At 36.8% G+C, this 22,037-nt stretch overlaps 1 protein-coding gene across 1 annotated transcript in view; it reads left to right on the forward strand.

Moving 5' to 3' along the window:
- The first annotated feature begins 461 nt into the window (after positions 1–461).
- CDK17 (cyclin dependent kinase 17) overlaps positions 462–22,037 on the forward strand; it is an 87,506-nt gene continuing 65,930 nt past the window's right edge. Inside the window, exon 1 of the mRNA XM_037160760.2 lies at positions 462–544. The gene's annotated coding sequence lies outside the window, so the exon portion shown is untranslated. The remainder of the gene's footprint in view (positions 545–22,037) is intronic.

A 22,037-nucleotide genomic window follows, 5' to 3' on the forward strand; every position in this document is an offset into this window, starting at 1 on the left:
CTCTGCTGCCGCTGGTTGGATCGTTTCAATAAAAGTCTTTTTTTTTTCCTCTCGCTCTCTCTCGCTCTCCTCGGGGACACTGGCGGAGGCGTCAATCCGCTGCTGTCGAGTGAGAAAGCGACACAGACGCAGCGAGCGAAAGCGGCCGCCTGCGGTCTCTCGCGGTCCTCACCGTCCGAGCCCAGAAAAGGAGCCTGCGTTCGGTCGGGCCGCCTCGGCGAGGCTCGTCGCTTCCAGCCCGCCTCGCTCCCGCCCTAGCTCCTCCGAGGGGATTAGTGGGCCGCCCGCGCGGTTCGGCGGACCGGGAGCCATGTTGACCTGGGGACCAGGCGACGCGTGAGAGACCCGCGCCGCCCCTCCCGAGGCTTCGGACTCTTCGGCCAGAGTGGGAAGGCAGCCGCGGCGGGGCAGGCCTGCGCCTCGAAGACGCCTTGGGTCTGCCAGCTGCTGGGACCGGGACCTGCATCCGGTCGCTGCGGGCGTCGGCAGAGCCGCTTGCCCACCGCGCCTCGCCTCGCCCAGGACGCGGCCACCGCACTTGCTGGTGAGTTGGCGGCGGGCGGCGGCGCGGGGCTTTCCCGGCCCCCCTTCCCCGCGGACCCCGGGCTGAGTCGGGGGGGGGGCGGGGGTTGGTGGGGGCGCGAGAGGCTCGGGCCTGGCTGGGAAGTTGCGAGAGGGAGGCGCGGCGCAGGGGCTCGCGTGCGCCTGTCGCCTTCGCGGGGGTCCAGTGCGGACCGCGGGTGGTCGAGGCATTTCCGGGAGTGGGGTGTGTGTTGTGCTCCTTCCCTGGAGGCGCCTGCAGCCGCCGCCGGCACCGCCGCCTCCGGTGCGCGCTGCCGCTTTGGTCCCTGGGGGAGGCCGGCTTCCCCGCGAGGCCGAGGAGGGGAAGAGGTTGATAGTCCCCGGAGACACAAAGATCCCCTGGGCGGGGGTGGGGCTGCACGCGCGGGCTGCGCATCTCGGAGGGAAAGAAGAGACGCGGGTCCACGGGAGGTGGGCCAGGCGGCGGCAGCAGCAGCGGCGCTGCTCCCAGCTCCTTGGAAACGCCGGGGGTGTGCGCGGGTGGGGCGCGCCGAGGGGGCGGGGGCGGAGCGGCCCGGGCTTGGGGCGCGGGGCGAGACAAAGCTCAGGGCCACCTCCCGCTGGTGGGTCAGTCCCCGGAGTGTTGGTCAGGAGCAGAGGTGGGGGAAATGTGGGGAAACCCGAGGAACCAATGCGGAGAGGGAAATGGGGTGCTGCCAAGTATTGTGGCCATCGCAGTCGCTTTTCTCAGCATTTTGTGCCCGTTGCTTTCGCTCTCCAAATTAGCTGGAGAGCTCCAGATTGCCTTCCTCCCCTCACCCCGTCACCGCCACACTGGTTCTCCTGTGCCCCCCGTTCCCTCCCTACTCCCTACTTTACACCCACGCCTTTTCGGGTAAGCGGTATTTTGCCTTCAGCCTGAGGAACGTTTGCTAATGACAGGATGCCTGAGTTGGTTCTGACCCTGAACCGCCTTGAACTCTTCTCTCTTCCTCCCACCCTTTCCTTTCTGGGATCTTATAGTGTCACATGGCCATTAACAATTAGCTTTTCTTCTGCAAAAATGGCAAACGCGTTTAGCTGAAATCTGTGGGGCTCGTCCTGTGTGTCTTGTATGTTAACCAAAGACGTGTCATGGATCATGGCTTAGCATCTCTTTAGTTAGCGATTTCCTAGATACAAAAGTGGCCAATTTTTTTTGGAGTTTGTGCTATATCCAGGGTCAGCGAAGTGTGTTCCTAGCAGCTAGACCTTCTGCTTGACTTAGTTCTTCCCTCAAACTTTGCCGATTCTTTTGGGAAGGATTTCTTTTAAGAGGTGCGTGTGTAAGATGGTCAGAAGAACAAATCCGAATTACTGTCTTTTAGACTTATTTTGTTAACCATTGGGCAGAAGAAAATAAATGGAATCTTAAGCCTTTTGATGCCGGGAGTGGGGGGAATCCTCCCTTGAAGCTAGAAATAAGGTTTGACCAAATTTTGAGGGGGGAAAATTAGCTAGTCTTAATATCATTGTTTTTATTCTTTTATGAGACTAAGTAGTTAGCTTATTAAATGTTGGGGTGTTATTAAGACATTTTAGTCTTTGTAATTCCAACATCTGTATTTCTAACAGTGTTTCATAAACAACAGTTGGAACAAAAGAAAAAACTGGCTTTATTTAAGGAATATTTTTGTTTGTATGTTAGAAGAGAATATTGGAATATAAAAAGTGCTGTTTTTTTTAATCTGGTAAACTATCTCATAGGCCAAAAGCACTAACAATTTAAATGCTGGCTTTCAAAGAAAATACCCGAGACTTTGAATTTATGTTTAAAATTGTTATGCAAATATATTATTGATTTTTATAGTGAAAATAAAGACATTGAAATGTGGTTGGAAAGAATGTAAAAGTAAAGCTCCTTTGATACAGGGATGATAATTGTTATTGTGTAAGAGCAGTCATGTCTTGGAGCTTGCTACCATTAAAATGTTGACACTATAAAAATGGTGAAAGGACTTCAGGTTAGGAACCAATGTCTGAATTGTGAGGTTCCCCCCTGCCCCCCCATCACCACTTAACATATTTTGGATGTCTTTGAAATTAACAGGTCATATCATTAATAATTGATGTTTTATATGTCTATTCATTGAGGATACACTGGTTTGTCCTGCATATTTATTAGTGTCTGATTAGATAAAAGAAGTTTAGTTATCACTGGAAAGTAATCTACCAAGAAGTTAACAAAGATTTATGGGTGGATTAAAAAAATACATTTCTGTATTTTTCAAATTGTCACATTACTTTTACAATTAGAGAAAAAATATATGAAGAATCAAAGTCTTGTTACTTACTGTCCCACTTCGCTCATTATTAAAAGAAGCTTCTATAAAATGTATGATTTATTTTCATCCTTGGATTCAGGCTCAAAAAGTAACTTTCAGTGTTAGATATTTGACATAGTGTAACCTGCCAAATGTACTTTGGTTACTAGTAGGGGGGAAATATGTGGTAAAGAGAGATAAAATTGGAAGAATTGAGTTAATGTGGCTATGGTAGCTTTGTACATCAGTAATCGTGTTCTAAGTCATTGGTTTTACAAAAAATAGAGAAATTAAATTTTATATTGTTTGTAGCAAAATAGCTATGTTTACTGAACAGATTTTAATAGATATTTGTTGATATCTTTAGTTCTCAGGTAGTGATTTAGTCCTACAATTAATGGTGGAAAGATAGGGCATATAAAACACTTTATTCTGCCAAGGCTTTTGTGGTTTTTAAAAAAATTTCAGCAATATTTACCTCTTTTCCCTTAGTGGTGAAATAAATAACCAAAAATTGCAAATATTTTATTGTGAACAATGGAAGCTGTAATGACAGCTGAGGTAGGTAGTCAGTAGTGAAGATGATGATGTCTATGAACACAATTTTTGCCCTGGTGTTTTCTTAGTTATTGTTTAATAATGCTGAGTATTTATAAGGCACTACATTTTCCATTATTATTACTGTTCTCTAGTCTTTATAAAAATTATAGCATCATGTCATGCCATTCTTTTTATATAGCTTTTATACTTCCATGGTGGGTAATTGCTTAATTAATTTATTGCTGTATTATTTTGTTTAAAGACATTTTAAGACCAACTTATAAAATTTTCTTTTGAGTATTTTGTATTTTAAAAATTGCCTCTTTTCAGACGTGTGGAAGAAGAATAATTTTATATTCCTTGGATTTTGAATGTAATTTTTGCTTCATTTTTACATGGGAAAGAGTTAATGTGCATTTTATAAACTGATTATGGCATTTTGCATTTTAAATGAAGCTTAAAATAGGTTTGTGGCATTTAAAAATGAGCTTTATGTAGCATTTGTGAGGCAAAAATGTCTACAACAGAAAATCTGATACAGTTTACTAGCATTCACTCTGTAATGTTGGTAATTTCTTTGAACTGATGGCAAGAAGACCTGTTGGGGGGGCTTTAAAAAATAATTCTGTGAGATGTTTATAACATTAAGCCAAGAATTCTGTCATGAGTGGATTCTTTGTTATCATTTTGCTCCCAGGTTTTTTAGTTGGTAATTGCTTTGGTATCTGCAAAATAGTGACCTGGAAAGAGGAATTGCCAAGGGCCAGAAAAATGTATTGAATATATCTGAATGTAGCTTACCTTTCCTAGCCTGTTTTCCTCTCTCTGTAGGCCAATTTGGCAAATCAGTAGACATCTACATGTAAATCTAATAAGATGGGATATTACTATAAATAATGTTATGTAATATGTGATACCGAATACTGTATTTGAGGTGATTTACAGGTTCCTGGCATATTGGGATGAGTGAAAATTATCTTATTCTGCAAAGTCTCCTTTAAAAATATATTTTGATACAAGCTCTGTGGAAGAAATGAACTTTAATATCTTTTTATAGCTACTATGCCAAGTGATACTTTGTTTAAATCCTCACAGTAAACCCATTCCATAGATATTTTTTGCCTGTGTTTTTTTTTTTCTTTGTATTACTGCCCAATACTTGAATTTGTTAGTAAGATACAAAATACATTCTATTCAAGTTGTGCTTTGGGTCCTTAATCCTCCATTGATTATACCTGGTTTTCAAATGAGGAAACAGAGGCCTTAGGTTCAGTAATGTCTCCAGGGTGAAGATTTCTCTTCAGGCTCTCAAACCCCGTTCACTGCCTCCATGGGGGCGTGATGTTACGAAGTCAGTGATTGAGTGCTGTACAGGGATCTGAAAAGTGGTAAATGTAAAAGTTCATCAACAGCCCGCCCATCAACATTATTTTCTCTCCCCTCTCCTTCCCTCCCCCTAAAAAAAAAATCTAAAAAATTAGATTTCAAATCCGTTGAATTAGTTTTACGTCATAAAAATAGAATTATACAAAACATATGAGGGAAGATTTATTTATACCTCAATGAGTTAAAATCAAGATGGCTGACAACATAAATTATTTGTAGATTTATTTTTAATTATGGACTTACCAGTTAGGGTTCTCTGAGCATACAACGAATATGGGTGCTGAAAAGCAAAAGAAAAATTATACCTGACCTTGTAATGACAGGTATGTTTATTTTCATTTTTTAATATTTACTTATTTTGATTTTTCATATGTTACAATTAGTTTGCATTATTTGAACATAGGCCAGAAAAAGGAAGACAGTCCAGATGCACGCTGTGTAGGCTGCTTCAGTATTGGGTGAAAATTTAGACTAAGGTAAATTTTTTGTCTGTCTATACCCAAGTAATTGCCTATTGGTTTTGGTCTTGCTTATGTATTTTAATTAAGTAAAGTGTAAATTTTGATTTTATGTTTTTATTTATATATGGCTAGAGGCCACTGAAAAATGGAAATATCAAACCAGATTATACATTTTCAGGTATAAATTTTTATATTGAAAAATGACCATTATGATGTAAGAATCGCAAATTAGTATTGTTGATATATGCATTATTTCTTGTTCAGATTTAAAGAACAGAAAAATATTGACTTGACCTGACAGTAGCCATTAAAGTGAAAGACAGTGAAAGATTTGTTTTCTTTCTTGTTGACATGAAAGTTAATTTAAAAGATTTGTCGACCTTTTGATAACACATTCGTATTTCCTTTTATGAACTTGTTAGTGTAAACACTTTCAAGAATACTCTAAATTTTGTATGAATATTTGTAAAGAATGGGCAAAGGACCCAAGAACAATTTATCTTTCACTATATTTTAGATTAGTTACTAACTCATTTAGTAATATCATTTGTTATTTGCAAATTATATATATATATATTACTGCCCTTCTTATAATTAGTGGTTAATAGTTATTAGTATGTGTTAATGTCAAATAATATAAACAGTTTGGTAAAAGTTGATAATATTTGTAAAAAAATTTCTCAGTAACAGCATGGGGATCCTTTTTTTTTTTTAAGATTTTGTTTATTTTTAGAGAGGGGGAAGGGAGGGAGAAAGAGAGGGGGAGAAACAGATGTGTGAGAGGAACATCTATCCGTTGCCTCTCCCGCACCCTCAGTTGGGGGGCATGGCCTGCAACCCCAAGCATGTGCCCTGACAGGGTATGGAACCAGCGACTTTGGTTGGACAGATGGGTGAATGCCCAGCCCACTGAGCCACACCACGGTGTACGTGGGGGATTCTCAACACTCCAAATTTAGAGGCATTAGTCCTTTAAATTAGTTCTTATGTATTTTTAAGTGTTATTTTAAAAACAGACTTTTAAAAAATATAGTAAGTCCAGATTTTAATATTTTAACTGATTTGTGTTGCTATTTCTGGTGGGCAGAGAGCTTTTTGTTGATTTTTTAAAGTAAATTTTGAATTCCTTAAGCAGACTTTAGCCTCTTTAGTGTGTTTTGCTGAATTATTTTTAAAACATGAGCCTTTATTTATAGCTTTATTTTACTTAATTAACTTGATTTTCTAATGAACTCCTCAGTGTAATCAGTAAGTACCATTAAAGCATTTGTTGTGTTCGTGGCATTGTGTTTAGTCATTGTGTTACAAATGTGTAATTTAATGTTGTGGTATTATAAAATCGCAGCAATATTGGTTGTCTGGAATGTTCCGTGCTTGGCCTAACTCTTAGGTTTTCCATGTTCCTTGGACAGTCTCATCCATACTTAGTGCTTTGTTCCTATCACCTATATGCTAATGATCTCCACATCTTTATTTCTCATCCAGACCTCTTTTTCTGAGTCCTTTCCAACTACTTCCCAGATGCTTCCTCTCAGTGCTCTGTTACCTGAGGTGAACTTTTATTATCCCCTACTTCCATTCCCAATCACAGTGACTACACCGCCATCGTCCTGTTTGCAGCTTATGTTTTTTTACAGGCTTTATCTCCCAATAGTTTAGTCAGTCACACCAAACCTGTTAATTTTATTTCCTAAATATATTTTAGGTTTATCTTTTCCTATTGTCATTTTCATATGTCAGGGTTTTGGAATGCTTCATCCAAATTACTACTTCCAGTTTTGCTCCATTTTAGGCCAAAAAGTATACATTCTTTCTGCATATTTATATTTGTGTCTGTCTTTTTTATTCTATCCTTTTTCTCTTCGTCCCGGATATATATCCATCCATCCATCCATCCATCCATCCATCCATCCATCCATGTATGAAGGTGCCTTGCACACTCTGTTCTAGCACTATGGTCAATGCTAGGTACAAAGATGGGAAGAAGTCATGTTGATAGTACAGTGCTGTGACAGTTGGAGAGAAATTCTCATTTCTGGGGATCAGTGTCACTTCTGAAGTCTCCTTTGATCCATGCTGGCAGAGTTACAGTGATTCTGCTGTACCATTTATGTCCTGCTATAGTACTTAACACATTACATTGTAATTGATTACAAGTCTCTCCCATCTTTGCTGACTTTGCACTTCATAGGGACCATGCTTTTTAAATTTCAGTATATCCCCCAAATTATTGTTTAATTGCATGAGTGGTGAATTGATGAGATTAGGAAAACCAATACTGAATTAGTAAATTAGGGTCAGATTAATCATGGCCTAGAAGGAACCAAGAATTAATTTTGATACAGTAGAAAATAAAAAGCTGTCAAGTTTTTTAGCATTGAAGCTACTCATAGATGGTATTTGTATGAGGATAATCTAGAAACAGTTTGTAAGCCAACTTAGAAGGTTTATAACTTAGCATTATTGGGTCTTTTTAATTGCATACGAACTGTACTAACTTGTTATCTTTTGATAAATTATAAAAATGGAATTATAAATTAAAATACCTATTCCCAAATATCTAAAGTCATTGGTCAATAATCAAGAGTAAAATTTCATTTAAAACACTGATAAAATTTTGTTAATGAAATCTGGCTGTTCAGGCTGTGTAGTACCAGACTTAAATGCATTTACTGAAGTACAGAATTGCACTCAAATGGATAGAGAGCAGTGTTACTAATTTTCCCTGTTAGCCCTGATAGTTTATATATACAGCTAACTGGGCTACTTTTTAAAATTAAAGGTATTTCACTGATGTTTATAATTGAGTTTTAAATTATACCTCTGTCATAGTATGTTCTTACAAAACTAGATTTATTTTAGAAATCAGATAGTCTGGCTTGATAACCTCTGAGATGACATTTAAAAATGAAATTTTAAAATTTGTGAGACTTGGTGCTTTGCTATATGCCTCAACTTATATGGTCTTAAAACATCAAAAATTTTTATATCAGTTAAGTTTTCAAGGTTACTTAATTTTATTACTTCAGAAACAGTGGACTAAGCATTGTATTTTGCAATAATTTTTATTCCTAAGTTTGTTAGCATGGATTTTTGCCTCTCTACTTTTTCCAGATTTTCATATTACTTACATTTCTGTTTTCCTCAATCCCTTTTCTTCCCAAGAAGCTATAAAATAGTTGATAACACTTTATATTTCAGGTATACTTTTTTAAAAAAAATCTGCAACTTTCATTTTTATTATGTAAAGTTTATAATTGGTTATATGTTTTCATTTTTTTCTGTAAAGACTACTTCAGTTATAAGTGATAAGGATGTGAACTTGAGCTAGTTACTTAAACTCTTAAGGATCAGTTTCTTCTGTAAAATTGGAAAATGGCCAGAACCTACTTCATAAGATTGTGAGAATTAAATGAAATGATAATGAGTAAGGCACTTTGCTAAGTACCTGTCACCCAGTGAGTCCTCACAGTTAACAATTCTTTTTATTACTCTCTAATATAAAGGGACGAGCTGTTGGTAGGTAGTAGTACTAGAATCCGTAGCTGATCCATTCTTTTAGGTTGATGACTATTTAAATAAGTGATTCACATGGACAATTGAATCAAAATATCAAAATTTGCTGGCTTTTAAAACTTTGTGCATACTTTCTAGGTTTTCTAATCTGTCTCCCTATTCTCAACGAATTTGAGAATCAGTGTATTAGTTAGCGTTACTGAATAGGTGTATGTTTCATCCTTGGAGTATATTGGGGGGAGGAGGATAGGATAGACTAGTCGACTAAATAATGGAGGACATTCATTGTTTCTTACCTGATGACCAGTTAGAAATAAAGCTGATATAATCTTCCTGATGAGCACATTGATACAGCTTTTCTTAGGGCCAACCAAATCTTTCTTGTAACTGTTTGCCCTGTCTCTTCCCCTTCTTCACACCTTTCACCGTACCATTTATTTGACATCATAACAGTCTAGATGGTATTTATTTGCTTTCCTTGTTTAATGACTTTGTTTGTAACTCAGGTTTTCTGAAGTTAGAATAGAATAACAGGTCAGCCCTGGCTGGTGTAGCTCAGTGGATTGAGCGCGGGCCTGCGAATCAAAAAGGATCAGGGTTCGATTCCCAGTCAGGGCACATGCCTGGGTTGCAGACCCGTTCCCAGCAGGGGATGTACAAGAGGCAACCATACATTGATATTTCTCTGCCCTCTCTCCTTCCCTTCCCCTCTAAAGATAAATAAATAAAATCTTTAAAAAAAAGAATAACAGGTCATATAACATCTATCAAAAGAGGAAACTGGTTCTGCATTTTATCCTTTTGTCCATGCATTTATAAAATCTGCATGGATGGTTACTGATTATCTTACATTTTTGTTTATAATGTTTTTCTAGGTCAGTGGCCTTAAGCTGAACTTCAGAAGCCCTGTTGATTTAAAGACAAAAGCTAGACGCGTGCATGTGTGCACTTGGGTGCACATGTGAATCTCAAGTTCGGTCCCAGCACAACCGAACTGGAATCTCGAGAGTTTAGGTTTTTAAAATGTGCCAGGCAGTTCTTGGGTTTTAGAAACACTTTCCAGGTTCATAGTGTCAAGGAGAGGAACCATTCATATATAAATTAAATTTAGACTTAAATTGATTAGAACTTTTCATCATTCCATCTTTTTTTCCTCCCTTTTCTATTTTGAATTGTCTAGTTTTATTACGTTTTGTGGGGTTTTTTTAAGTTTCTGTATAAAAATTGAACGGGAAAGCACGAAGCCAACAGTGATTAGGAGTAGTGCATCAGTAGGAAATGGGAAGAGGTTGTTATATAGACGATGTGGAAGCAAAACAAGGAAATTATTTGACTGGCTTTCACTTAAGCAGTTGCCTTTTTTAGGACAACCTAACTGGCTCTTGTTTTTTTTTTTTTAAGATTTTATTTATCTTTAGACAAGAGGGTAACAGAAGGATAAAGAGAGGGAGCAAAACATCAATGTGTGGTTGCACTCATGCACCCCCTACTGAGGACCTGGCCTGCAACCCTAGACTGGGACTTGAACTGGTGACCCTTTGGTTTCCAGGCTGGGACTCAATCCACTGAGTCACACCAGCCAGGGCTGTGATTGGCCTTCTTAAGTTTCATTTTCTCAGATCCAAATGTATTATTGGCTTAGGTTTTGGTTTGCTTATGTAGGCTTCCAAGGCATTAGAGCCACCTGAGTCTAATGGCCTTGTTTAGTTACTTTATTAACATGTTTGTTCTTTTTTTCCTCAGTGTCTTACTGTTTTCTACTGCATGGTGTCAATTATGTTTTTGAAGATTATTTTTTAAATATTAATTATAAAATATAGAAAATGACCATAATCTAAATTCCCTGGCAGTGGTTATCATCTTCAGTATTCTCTTTACCTTGTATTCATATGTAGAACTTAATATTCTTGTTTAAGATCCTCTTAATACATTAAAACATAGAAAATCTCTAAGAGTATAATTTAATAAAATATGGGAAGAACTTTTGAAGAAAGTGCTAAAACTAAATACTTTTATATTTTTTATATAAACAATCATACCATCTGCAAACAATAAGTTTTATATCTACCATAATTCTTTTTATATATTGCCATTTTCAGTTTGCTTATATTTTGAGTTCATGGGTGTGATTACCCTACAATTCATTTTTATAGTAGTCATACCTGATTTTGATGTCACAGTTTATGCTCACATAGTAAAATCAGTCGAGCCATGTTCCCTGCCCTATTATCTGAAAGAAATTGGCATTGAAATTCTCAGTCGTTGGGAGTTTGATGGAACTCATCAGTGGAATCAACTGTGGGACGATGTTCGACTACTGATTAGGTTTCTTCAGTGGTTATAGAATATTTAAGTTTTTAAATCTTTTTGATTTTGTATTAGACATATTTTTCTAGGAATTTAACAAATAAAGCTAAAGGTCAAGTCATGAAGGGTCTTGAACAAGTCTTGAAGGTGAAAACATGGTCATATTTTCATTTTTAAGAATTACTGTATACCAACCCCCCCCAAAAAAAACAATGTGCTAATAAGCACTGATAAATAGAGTTGACAGAACAGGTTCTCCACCCTTTTGAAACTCACATACAGTGGGAGAGGCAGTCGTAGAAACAAGTCACTACTCAATACAGTAAATGTTAATATAGAAATAAGTTTACGATAGCAAAGGAAAATCCTTTTTATAATGTAACATAAGTTTTTGCTTGTATGGTACCAAATAATTCTTAAGGTTATCATTATCAATGGGTACATCAATCCATCAAAAGAGTTTAACCACTTTATAGTGCTTGATATTTATTAAACTATTACTTTTTACTTTTCATGATTTTCCATTGTGCTGGGACAAACTCGAGTATGACACACCATCTTCCTACCTCCATTTTACATTTCCTTAGGATACACAGGCACACAGAAATGGAATTCCCAAATCAAAGCCCATGAAACTTATCTGGTAATGCCTGTTGTACTAGTGCCATTAGTAGGGTGCCACATCTGTTTTTAGTGACACTAATAATTAAAACCTTTGCTTTTGATGTTTATTTGCAGAAAGATATCATTGCTTGCATTCAAAGTGCTTTGCTGGAATGCTGGGTTTTTTTTCCTTGTATTTTTCCCTCAAATTGATGAGGAGACAGTTACTCTCTGAATCCTAGCTTATTATTTTGTGATTTTTTTTGTTTTAAATCAAATTGATATTTTTTAATCAGATAATTGGTTGTAATTTCTATTCATATTAGCTCTAGCTTATTTTGTAATAATTATCACTGCTTTATAGTATTGTAATACAGTCATACCTTGGTACTCGTGAACTTCAGAACTAGTCAAACCCTGTACTTGTCACATTTTGACAAGGAAAAAATGTTTCAGCCCTTGGCGCTTGTTCTGGAGCTGTTGTACTTGCTATAACTTTTATGAGTCACTACGCCTCCGCACAAGAGAAAATGCTTGCTCGTACTCTTTGATTTCGACACTTGTATATTTCGGCCCTCGTCATGAGCTCCCTAACAAATGAATGACGAGTACCACTGTATCTAACTAATATATCTGGTGTGTCGAGACACTCAGTTTTTTTCAATAATTTTAATACTGTATATGTGTTCTTACTCTTTTATATATAGCAGGCAAAAAACTGGTCTCTGCTCTAAAAGTTCAACCCTAGCTGTGTCAGCACATCTAGAAGAATTGCATCAGGAATCAGGATAGATGTACATTTACTCGTTGTTCAGCTTGTACAATGTAAATAGCATTTCAGTAAAAATTAGGTAACTTATAATAAATTTTATTCATTTATTTGTGCATTCTGTCATCAAGGGCGAACATAATAGTTGTCCTAAAGAGAAAGAAGGAGTGACATTTAGCCAGGTTGTTTTCTGAGAGGAGATGATGCTAAAGATGATTAGCTTTACAAATAGAGGCCAGGGAAGATGGGAAGCACTTCCTGTAATCAAAGAGAAGTACGTAAAAAGGAGGTATGACAAACAATGTTACATTCTTTTAAAATAATTTCTATTCTCCACCAGCCTATTAACGATTTTCGTGTAATAGGAATAGAGAAATAAAGGTTGCTTGTGGAGGTAGTGGTAGGAGCTGAAATCAATAAGGAAGATATGCTAGTAAGGAGTTTGGATTTTACTCATCTTCGGAATTGAGCTTTTGAACATTTTTAAGGCAGAATATCATCTTTTCTACAATGAAGCCGTTGGAAAAGTTTTATGAACACCTACAGATTAGCTACTTCTGAGTGATAAATGGGCAACCTTTCATGATATATCGATGTTTCAAAAGTGGCCTCAAAGGATTGTTTTTCCTGCAAGGGAGTGCGAAAAAGAGCTACTTGTCTTTTGCTTTCTGGCTTGATTCACCTCAGAGATATACAAACTATTTTACTGTCTCTTTGGAGCACTTGGAAATACATCGTTAATTTGCAAACCCCCTGTCATTTTTATCTTCCAATGAAGAAATGGTTCCATATGTTAGAAATTGGCTTTACTATTTTATTGGGAAAATGAGAGTGAAAACTGGTAAATCGATAGCATATAGAAATAATAGGTCTTTTAACTGTGTTAGCATACCAATTAAGTAAAAAGTATTAATTGTGCTTCTACAAATGATTTTGTAGTTCTTTACCTCTAATACAGGTGATCGTACAACACTCAATTTAATAGTGATTCAGTTACTGTAGGTTCTGAGAATAGGCTAATTTCAGCAGCTAATAGTGCATTATAGTAAAGTCAACTAAGTTTAACTTAAAAGTATTTCCATTTTACTAAAGGTCACAAAGAGTTTTTGGTACATAATTGCCCTGAAGCTACAGCTACCTTGCATCATAGTATTTACTCTTCAGAAATTATCTCCCTTCTTCCTTTCATAATTTGAACCTTCTGCTCTTTCCGTATTTGTAGGCATTTTAAATTCTTTTTAAAAATTAAACTTAATTCTTCAAATACGTAATATGATTAAAAGCTCAAAAGTATAGAGAGACACAGAGAAGTCTTTGTTTCTTTGTTTCCTTTTTTCCTCCCGTACCTTTTACAGGTACACATTCCTTCTGTGTATTCCTCCAGTGTTTCTCTCTGCAAGTGTAAACAAATGTGTATTTCATTTGGGGGATTTTTCATATCTATTGTAGATAAAAATCTGTATCTTTCATAGCTGAATAGTACTTCCATGGATTTAAGATGGTTTAGTCACTCAGTCTCATGTGGATTTTTGGGTTGTTTTCTATCTTTTGCTATTTTAAAGTCAAATGAATAACATGCATATAACATTTTGTACTTGCATAAAGAAATTAGATTCTAAGAACAAGGCTCTCTAAGCCACATGAGAAATGCCTCTATACGCACATCCATTTCCTTGCTCTGTCAGCTGAGAGAGCGTAGAAGAAATGACTTCCCAAGTAGCAGTGAACACACTTAGTGCCCGTTTCTTGGTTGCTAATACCATTCTCCCATAAAGTAACCAGGGATCCTTGAAGAAATGGCTGAGTCTAGGACTGGGAGAGAAAATAAATGTGCCAGGTGAACCCGGAGCACCTTATAATGCTGGAAACTAAGGAAATACTAAAAAACAATGAGGTTTGTAAAAGGGACACAGGAGCCAACTGAAAGAGCTCCCAATGCCTCACACTAGAATAATTTAAGCAACTAAAGAAGATTGTGATTCAAATACAAAATGATGGCCGTGAATCCATACTGATATGAATGAATGAATGAATGAATGAATGAATGAATGAGAATAGTCACTCTCCTCTGTAGAATAATTCCAAATAATTTATGTAGATACTCAGTCTGCAAGGAGGTATGATATAACTCCCCAGTTAAGGAGTGGAAAAAGGGGGGAAAGGGTAACTTGACATAAGCAATAGCTGACAAATACAGCATCAGCCATGTGACCAGGGCTTAATACTACAAATATTGTACTATATATTTTATATACTTTTTGTATATTAAAATAGATACTATAAATACACTTTAGATACTATAAATGTAAATATGTAACATTAATGGTATGGACTGAATGTTTGTGTGCATTCATATGTTGAAACCTAATCTCCAGTGTGATGATAATTGGAGGTGGGGCCTTTGAGAGGTGCTTATATTGTGAGGGTGGTGTCCTCATGAATGGGATTAGTTTTCTTATAAGAGACCCCAGAATCTCTAGGGTTCTTGATCTTAGACTTCCCAGCTTCTGGAACTGCGAGAAATTTCTGTTGTTTACAAGCCACCCAGTCTAAGGTATTTTGTTACAGCAGATAGAACAGTCTAATAAGAGAGTTAAAAACAGTCATAAGTCAGAATTGATAGTATGAATTGATGAGAATGGCACTTCATCTCTATAGTCTTCCTCCCAAAAAACCGAAACCCCAGTCTAATCATGAGGAAAACAAGACAGACCCCAATTTAGGGATATTCTACAAAATCATGACCTTGACAGTACTTCAAAACTGTCAAGGTCATCTAAAACAAGGGAAGTCTGAGAAACTGGCACAGTTAAGATCAGCCTAAGAAGACACAACGATTATACTATAATGTGGTATACTGCACGGGATTCTAGAACAGAAAAATGTTTCATTTAGTATGCTATATTTATGACAAATATAGCATTACTGTTATAAGATCTTAATAACAGGAACTAGGGGTGTAGTGTACAGTCTTTGCAGTTGTTTTGTAAATTTACAACTAAAAAAACAAAACATTTATTTAGAAAAGATAGATGCTTCTGTAATTGTGTTAGATATGATCAAAATTGTCATTTTTGTCCTACTACCTGAATGTATGAGAAGCTTGTTTTCCCATAGCCTCACCAGCTGAATGACTTCTGGAATTTTGCTGGTTTGATAGATGAGAGCTGATGTAACTCATATATTATTGTATTTCTCTCATTATGAATGACATTGAGTATTTTTTATATGATTTAATGGGCATTTAACTACTCCTTCCCCTTCTGTGAACTCTCATGTTCTTAGTTTATTTTTTTTATTAGGTTGTTGGTCATTTTCTTCTTGGTTCCAGTTTTCTGTAGGGATACTAGTCCTTTATTTTTGATGTTATATGTTTAATTCTTTATGATTTTTTAATATACGAATTTCCTTTTTTTATATGGTATAATTTTTCTTTTGTTTCTGGATTTTGAAATATAGTTAGAAAAGTCTTCACTCTGCTAAGATATGGAATTTATTTATATTTTCTTATGGTTAGCTTTTTTACTTGTAGATCTTAAAATTTGACTCTTTCCTCTTTATCACTGAGGCATTTTGAATGCTTAACCTTTTCTTTTAATTACTCTCCTGTAAGCATGCCCATGGCTTTATAGGTGCTTTAAATGAATTATAGGAAAATAAATGCTTATATATTGGTGGATTAGAAGTTTCAACCTTCTGGAAAACATACTCAGCATTTTGTCTTAATTTCAAATCATGGTTTAAAAGTAATTTTATAGTAATGAAAACTCCTATAAGTTTTTTCTTTGTTAATTTATTATATATTTAGGAGTATTTTTGTCCTCTTAAATTATTATGTTGTGGATTATTATTATATTGTAGATTATTCATGTATTAATTCAACTTTTCCCCCCATCCTGTTTCTCCTGAGATTCCTGCTTAGATTGGTAAACCTGTCTAAAATTTATCTCCCATGTTCCTTAGAACTCCTCACTGGTTTTACGGCCCCTCTGATATTACTACTTCTTAAGAAACTGGAACCAATAGTATTAGAGGATGCTGCCTAATGTAGGGTGAAAATTTCTTATAACCTTTATAAAACTAATATTTTCCTCACTACTTGTTATGAAACTGGTAATGCTGAATTAAATTTTAACCAATATTTGGGAAACTTAGTGGTGTGGTGTGGAATATTGTCTCCTGGAAATACCACCAAAAATAACCTGATAAGTTTATTGCTTAGGGTAGTAGAGTACCCCCTTTACAGAGTTGACGAAGAGTGTGTATGCAAGGGGCGGGGGTGGGTGAAAAAGAACAGCAAAATAGGAAGAGAGCAAATTTGAGACATTTATTGAGGGTTTAGAGTGTTTAAGGGCAGGTATTTCAATTCAGGAGCTTGATTAGAATTAGTAATCATGATATAGTATCAATAGTTTAGGATAGTTTAGGACTGGTAGACATTGCAAAGCAAGGGTTTTGAGGTGGGATTTTTAAAGTCTTGGAGAGTGAATAGTCATTTGCTGCTATTTATTGAAAAGTTGAAGTCTGATGTTCGTTTATATGGGGTTTTTGGGAAGTTCCTGAAATGAACAATGAAGTTATTTGTAACTCTTATCTGCATGGGCAAGAGTTTCCTGGAATAGTCAAGTCATGTTGTTGAAGACAGCTGAATAGTGATGTTAACATAGATGTAAACTCTGGGTGCAGATGGTTTCAGTTTTCAGTGGCCATTCAGTACCTTAGTAAACTTGAAAGGGTATTTATAAAAAGTCTAATTCCTAGGCCCATGTACAAAAGCACATTCTCTTGTTGTGAGGGGTTTTGACATTGACTTTTTTCTCCCTGAGAAATGAAGCTTAACCTTGACAATTGAGGAGGCTGAGGTACCCAAATAGGCAGTTGGATATATGAGTCTGCAGCTTGAAACAAGATAGAAAAGGATCAGAACTAGAACTTTGGGAGTTATTGTGGAGAGTGAAACCATGTACCTAGATGAGGAAGCATAGAGAGAGAAGGAAAATATTTGAGCCTTAAGAGTTATATCTAGTGCTCAGCAGTTATCCTGATGTCTCTTTTTTTGTCTCTCTCCCCCCAGCCGTGCCCTTCCTTTCCCCATTCGTTCGGTGTTTGTGTGTATTAATAAACCAGCAAAGGAGTGGCCAGAGAGGTAGGAGGAAAACCAGGGTATGTGCTCTCCGGAGATGTGGCTGAAAAGGAGTTAGTGGGGTGAGAACACAAAGGCGTTCCATGTGTAGGTGGAGACAGGCCTACTGGCTTTAATGATGAGTTTTCACTCTACACTTCTTCTGTGTATGTACAAAACGTAGGCTGTTTATAGAACTATTCAGTCTGTTGTGACATTCTTCATGTAAGAATTGCCCAATAGGAAATACTGTCCATAGGATAGTTATTTGAAATGAAGTATATTTTCTTAGAAATGTTACTGAGTTGTTACCACCTCACCTCATAAAAGTGATGTAATATCATTTTCATTGTAATTGAGGAAAGAAGGTCAGTGGCATGTAGCCTACAATTTTATATACAGTACATATATTGCTGTTCATAATTTGGAACCATACAGTGGAAGAAGTAACATTTGTTGAACGTGTCCTATGTGCTAGTCACAGTACGTACATTCTAATGTAGATCTCACATTCTTTTGAGGTATTATTATGTGCCTCCTTCAAAGAAAAAACCGATTGGCTCTCTCATTCTCCCCAGTGCCTATATGGAAGAATTAGGATTTGAACCCGTTAGGCTGACTCTCAGTTACTTTTTAAATTTTTTTCTTTTAAAAAATTTTTATTGATTCCAGGGAGGAGGGAAGGAAGGGAGAAAGACAGGGAGAGACACATTGACTGGTTGCCTCTTGCACATGCCCTGACTACTGGCCTAACGTGCAGTACAGGTGTGTGCCCTGACTGGGGGATCAGATCCCAGACCTTTTCATCTGCAGACTGACGCCCAACCATCTGAGTCACAACCGCCAGGGCTGACTCTCAGTTTCTGCTACACCCGATGGACTTCTGTATGCTGTAAATCCTTTATCAGCTAGTTCTAAAGTTGTATGCAATTAACATTTTATCCTAGGTGTTAATTAAATATAAGAATATGTTACCTCTCCGTTTTTGAGGGTAAAGATTGAATAGGTAGTAAGTAATAATGAAGCAAAGAGAGAATCTAGGGCCATATACTCACTCTTTGATTAATTAGAATCCCTCTAATTCCACTTACGGGAGGCATTCGGGTCACAGAACAGTATCTTGTTTGTCAGAATCCTGATTATTAAGATACTCTTTGAAAATATTTTTCTATCCTCATAGAAAACCTTTCTTTGAACTTTTTTCAGTCTCATTTGTAATGCATATGCACTTTTTCTGCATTTTGTGTTAATACCTTAAATTTTCTATTTCTGGTGTTTCAAGGGTTTCTAAATAAGTAAAATTAGTAGAAAATAAAGTCCTAGAAATAAAAGTGAAAATTACTATGGAGTTTATTCAGATACAAATTTTCTTCTTAATCTTTAAAAAAATCTTTTAATTCTGTTTTCAAAGAGTTTATTTTTAGAGAGGGGAAGGGAAGGAGAGGGAGAGAAACATCAATATGTGGTTGCTTCTCACATGCCTCCTCTGCTGGGGGCCTGGCCTGCAACCCAGGCATGTGCCCTGACTGGGAATCAAGCTGGTTACCCTTTGGATTGCAGGCCTGTGCTCAGTCCAGTGAGCTACACCAGCCAGGGCTCTCCTTAATCTTTGATTGAATTCTTATACCTTGGCTTCCACTGTAGATCTTATATTAATAACAGTAAATTAAATGGACTTGTTATTGGGCTCATTGTTAAGCCCCCTCCCTCTTGGATTGGTATGTGAGCAGTTTCTATTTTCCATTTAGTAAATAATGTTGTAGAGGATTAATTTTTTCTCCTTCAAAATCACAGTAAGGCTTTTCTGAAGGTGATTATAGTTCCAGATTTTGAGGTCAACTAGTAGATGATTCAGCTCCAGGAAGACCCTTTTTGTGGGGGTATTTCTGATATCTTCAAAACTGACCATTTTTAAGCATGATTTTTCCCCCTTAAACAGCCTTTCCCTTCTCCAAATAAAAACTTCACCAGAAGGTTGGTGAGTGCTGGTATTTTTAACATGTTGCCAAGTCGTCCCCTGTTGCCAAGGGGAGTTGGCCGCTGTCCAGTAAAATTTGTCTTATGAAACCTTTGACAAAGTGTTAGTTTTTTTAATGTGATAAACTATTACTGTGTCATAAATTACAGAATGACAGAATAACATATTCAGTTGTCCAGTTCAGATGTCTGTTGGAGTGAAAGGCTACAGAAGGTTGCCTATACTCTTTCTTTAAGCATGAAGAGCAAATTTATATTCACTTTGTGCCAAGTATGCTAAGAACATTATCAGTGAAACCTGCCTGCATATTTAGAAAGTAAGAGATTTGTTGAGATTTGTATTTTGAAAATATATGAAAGACAATGCATAATCCTTTATGTGTTAGTAATTGAAAAATGTGTCATGTGATGTAGGATTAAATTGTTATTTTTGAAGGGAATTGGTTTCATTCTTACTGTAGCTATAAGAATGTGGCTTTTTAAACAGCTAAAGATAGTTTTATTTAATTTTTTCTATTAAAATGAGGTTCCTTAAATGCTTTTTAAATGTCTTATTGTTGGAAATAGGAGGTAGTTAGAAGAGTGAATGATGAGCTGATCCTCACAGAATCTCTCTGTATCAGTGGAGTCATCATGTGTGACCGTGTGGTAAAGTATGATCTTTTCAGTGAGGCAGTGTGGTATTATAGCATGTTTTATGTAATGTAGGGGTAAGATACAGTGTTAATTTAGAAATGTACAGTGACAAATAATTTGGCTTGATATAACAAATTTGGGGGGGTATAAGTGATGTGATGGGTTAGGGAGGGACACAAAAATATTTTAAAATGTTTTTGTTGTTAAGGAGTTTATAGTACAGTGAAACTCAGGAACTTTCATTACATACCTCACTTAATCCTGGTGAGTAAATCAAGAAGACCGGACTGTACATGTGAGGATTGGTTAACATGGCTTTAGAGTAGTGGCTTTTCAGCCTTTTTTGGTATGAGGACCTCTTTATATTTTTAAACATTAACTTACTTACATGTAACAAATATTACAAATTAACATAAATACCATTTTTAAATGAAATTAACTACAGGTATTTTTCAAGGAAATAGGGTTTAAAGAGCAGCATTGTTTTACGTATTTGCAAAGCCAGTGTCTAGTTTAATAGAGGACTGCTTAATAGATTCTCACATCTACTTTTACACTTCAGTCTCTTGCAATATTCTATGCAGAGTAGTGTCTGGAAATGCCCACAGTACACTTGTGAGAGAAAAGTAAAAAAGGCAAATAATTCCTTAGTATTATTATAAAAATAGTTTTGACTTCAGCATCCTACTGTAAAGATTCTTCAGACCACCCAAGGAGAACCTCTGCTTTAGAGCAAAGTGAAATTAGATTCTAATCCTGTCTTTGATCTCCTCCTGTCTCAGTTGGATAATCTGGGGCTGTTTCTACTGTATTAAGCTGTACTAACTCACTGAACTCCTATCTCAAATCTGCTCCTGGGTATCTTCTGTTGTGGATAGCCTTGAAGCCGTAGGCTTTGATTCTTGTGTCCCTTTCTTTCTGTTTTTTTTTTTTGGGGGGGGGTCACTCATATACCACCAATTTGAACTGGCAAGGCTTGCTAGCTGTGTAATCTCAGGCAAATTTGTTTATATTTTTTAGTTTTTTTTGTCATTTGTAAAATGGGCAGAGCAATAACAATTCATGAGGCCTTCTTGGAAATTCAGTAAGTAAAGTTATATATAGTTTCTAAGAAAATCTGTTAATAGAAGTTTGCAAAAAACACTACCTGAGATAGGTTTCAGTTTTGTCACATACATTTTAGACTATTCTATTGAATTTGCAAAAGATCCTAAATCAGTAAGATTTTGGTCTTTTTTATGTTACTCTAGAAAGTGACTTCATGTTTTTGTTTGTTTCTCAGTTGTCCTTTCTGTCCTTCTGTCTTGTACTTAGTTGGGTCTTCTTAGAGCTAGGTCTTTCACAAGAAAATGGGGTTTTGAAACAAACAGCAATCCTTTTCTGAAAGTGTGTATGATCTTGTGCTTAAATTAATTAGAAGCAAACAGGAAGATGCTGTGTAAAAGATATGTATGAAGCAAGAGCATATTGTAGGAAATGCCCAATTTTGTTTAGATAGAAGAGTAAAATAGGGAGAGGAAGAAGGATTACTTTGTGCCTTCTCAACCACTAATTTTTATAACTGCTAGAAGAAAAACTACTGGGCACGCAGCCAGTTCATATTGATTGAGTGAGCTGTGTTACCCCTCTGCTGGGTAACACTGTGAAGCAGTTAAGCACCTGGCCTAGGTAGGGTCTTGACTACTTGGGCTCCAACTGGCTTCCACTTACTATTTAAAACCTTTAGTGAGATTTTTTTTAACTTGTTAGTGCTGAGTTTTTTAAGATATGTAAAATGGGATAATTTTAATAATACAGGATTATAATGATGTTACGAGTTGATATAAATAAAACATTAGAACAGATGGGCATATAATACTATTAACTACCTTTTCTACTACATAAAAAAGGGAAAA

Source organism: Artibeus jamaicensis, unplaced genomic scaffold, assembly GCF_021234435.1.
Source record: "Artibeus jamaicensis isolate MK-2021 breed Jamaican fruit bat unplaced genomic scaffold, CSHL_Jam_final contig_233, whole genome shotgun sequence".
Classification (NCBI taxonomy): Eukaryota; Metazoa; Chordata; class Mammalia; order Chiroptera; family Phyllostomidae; genus Artibeus; species Artibeus jamaicensis.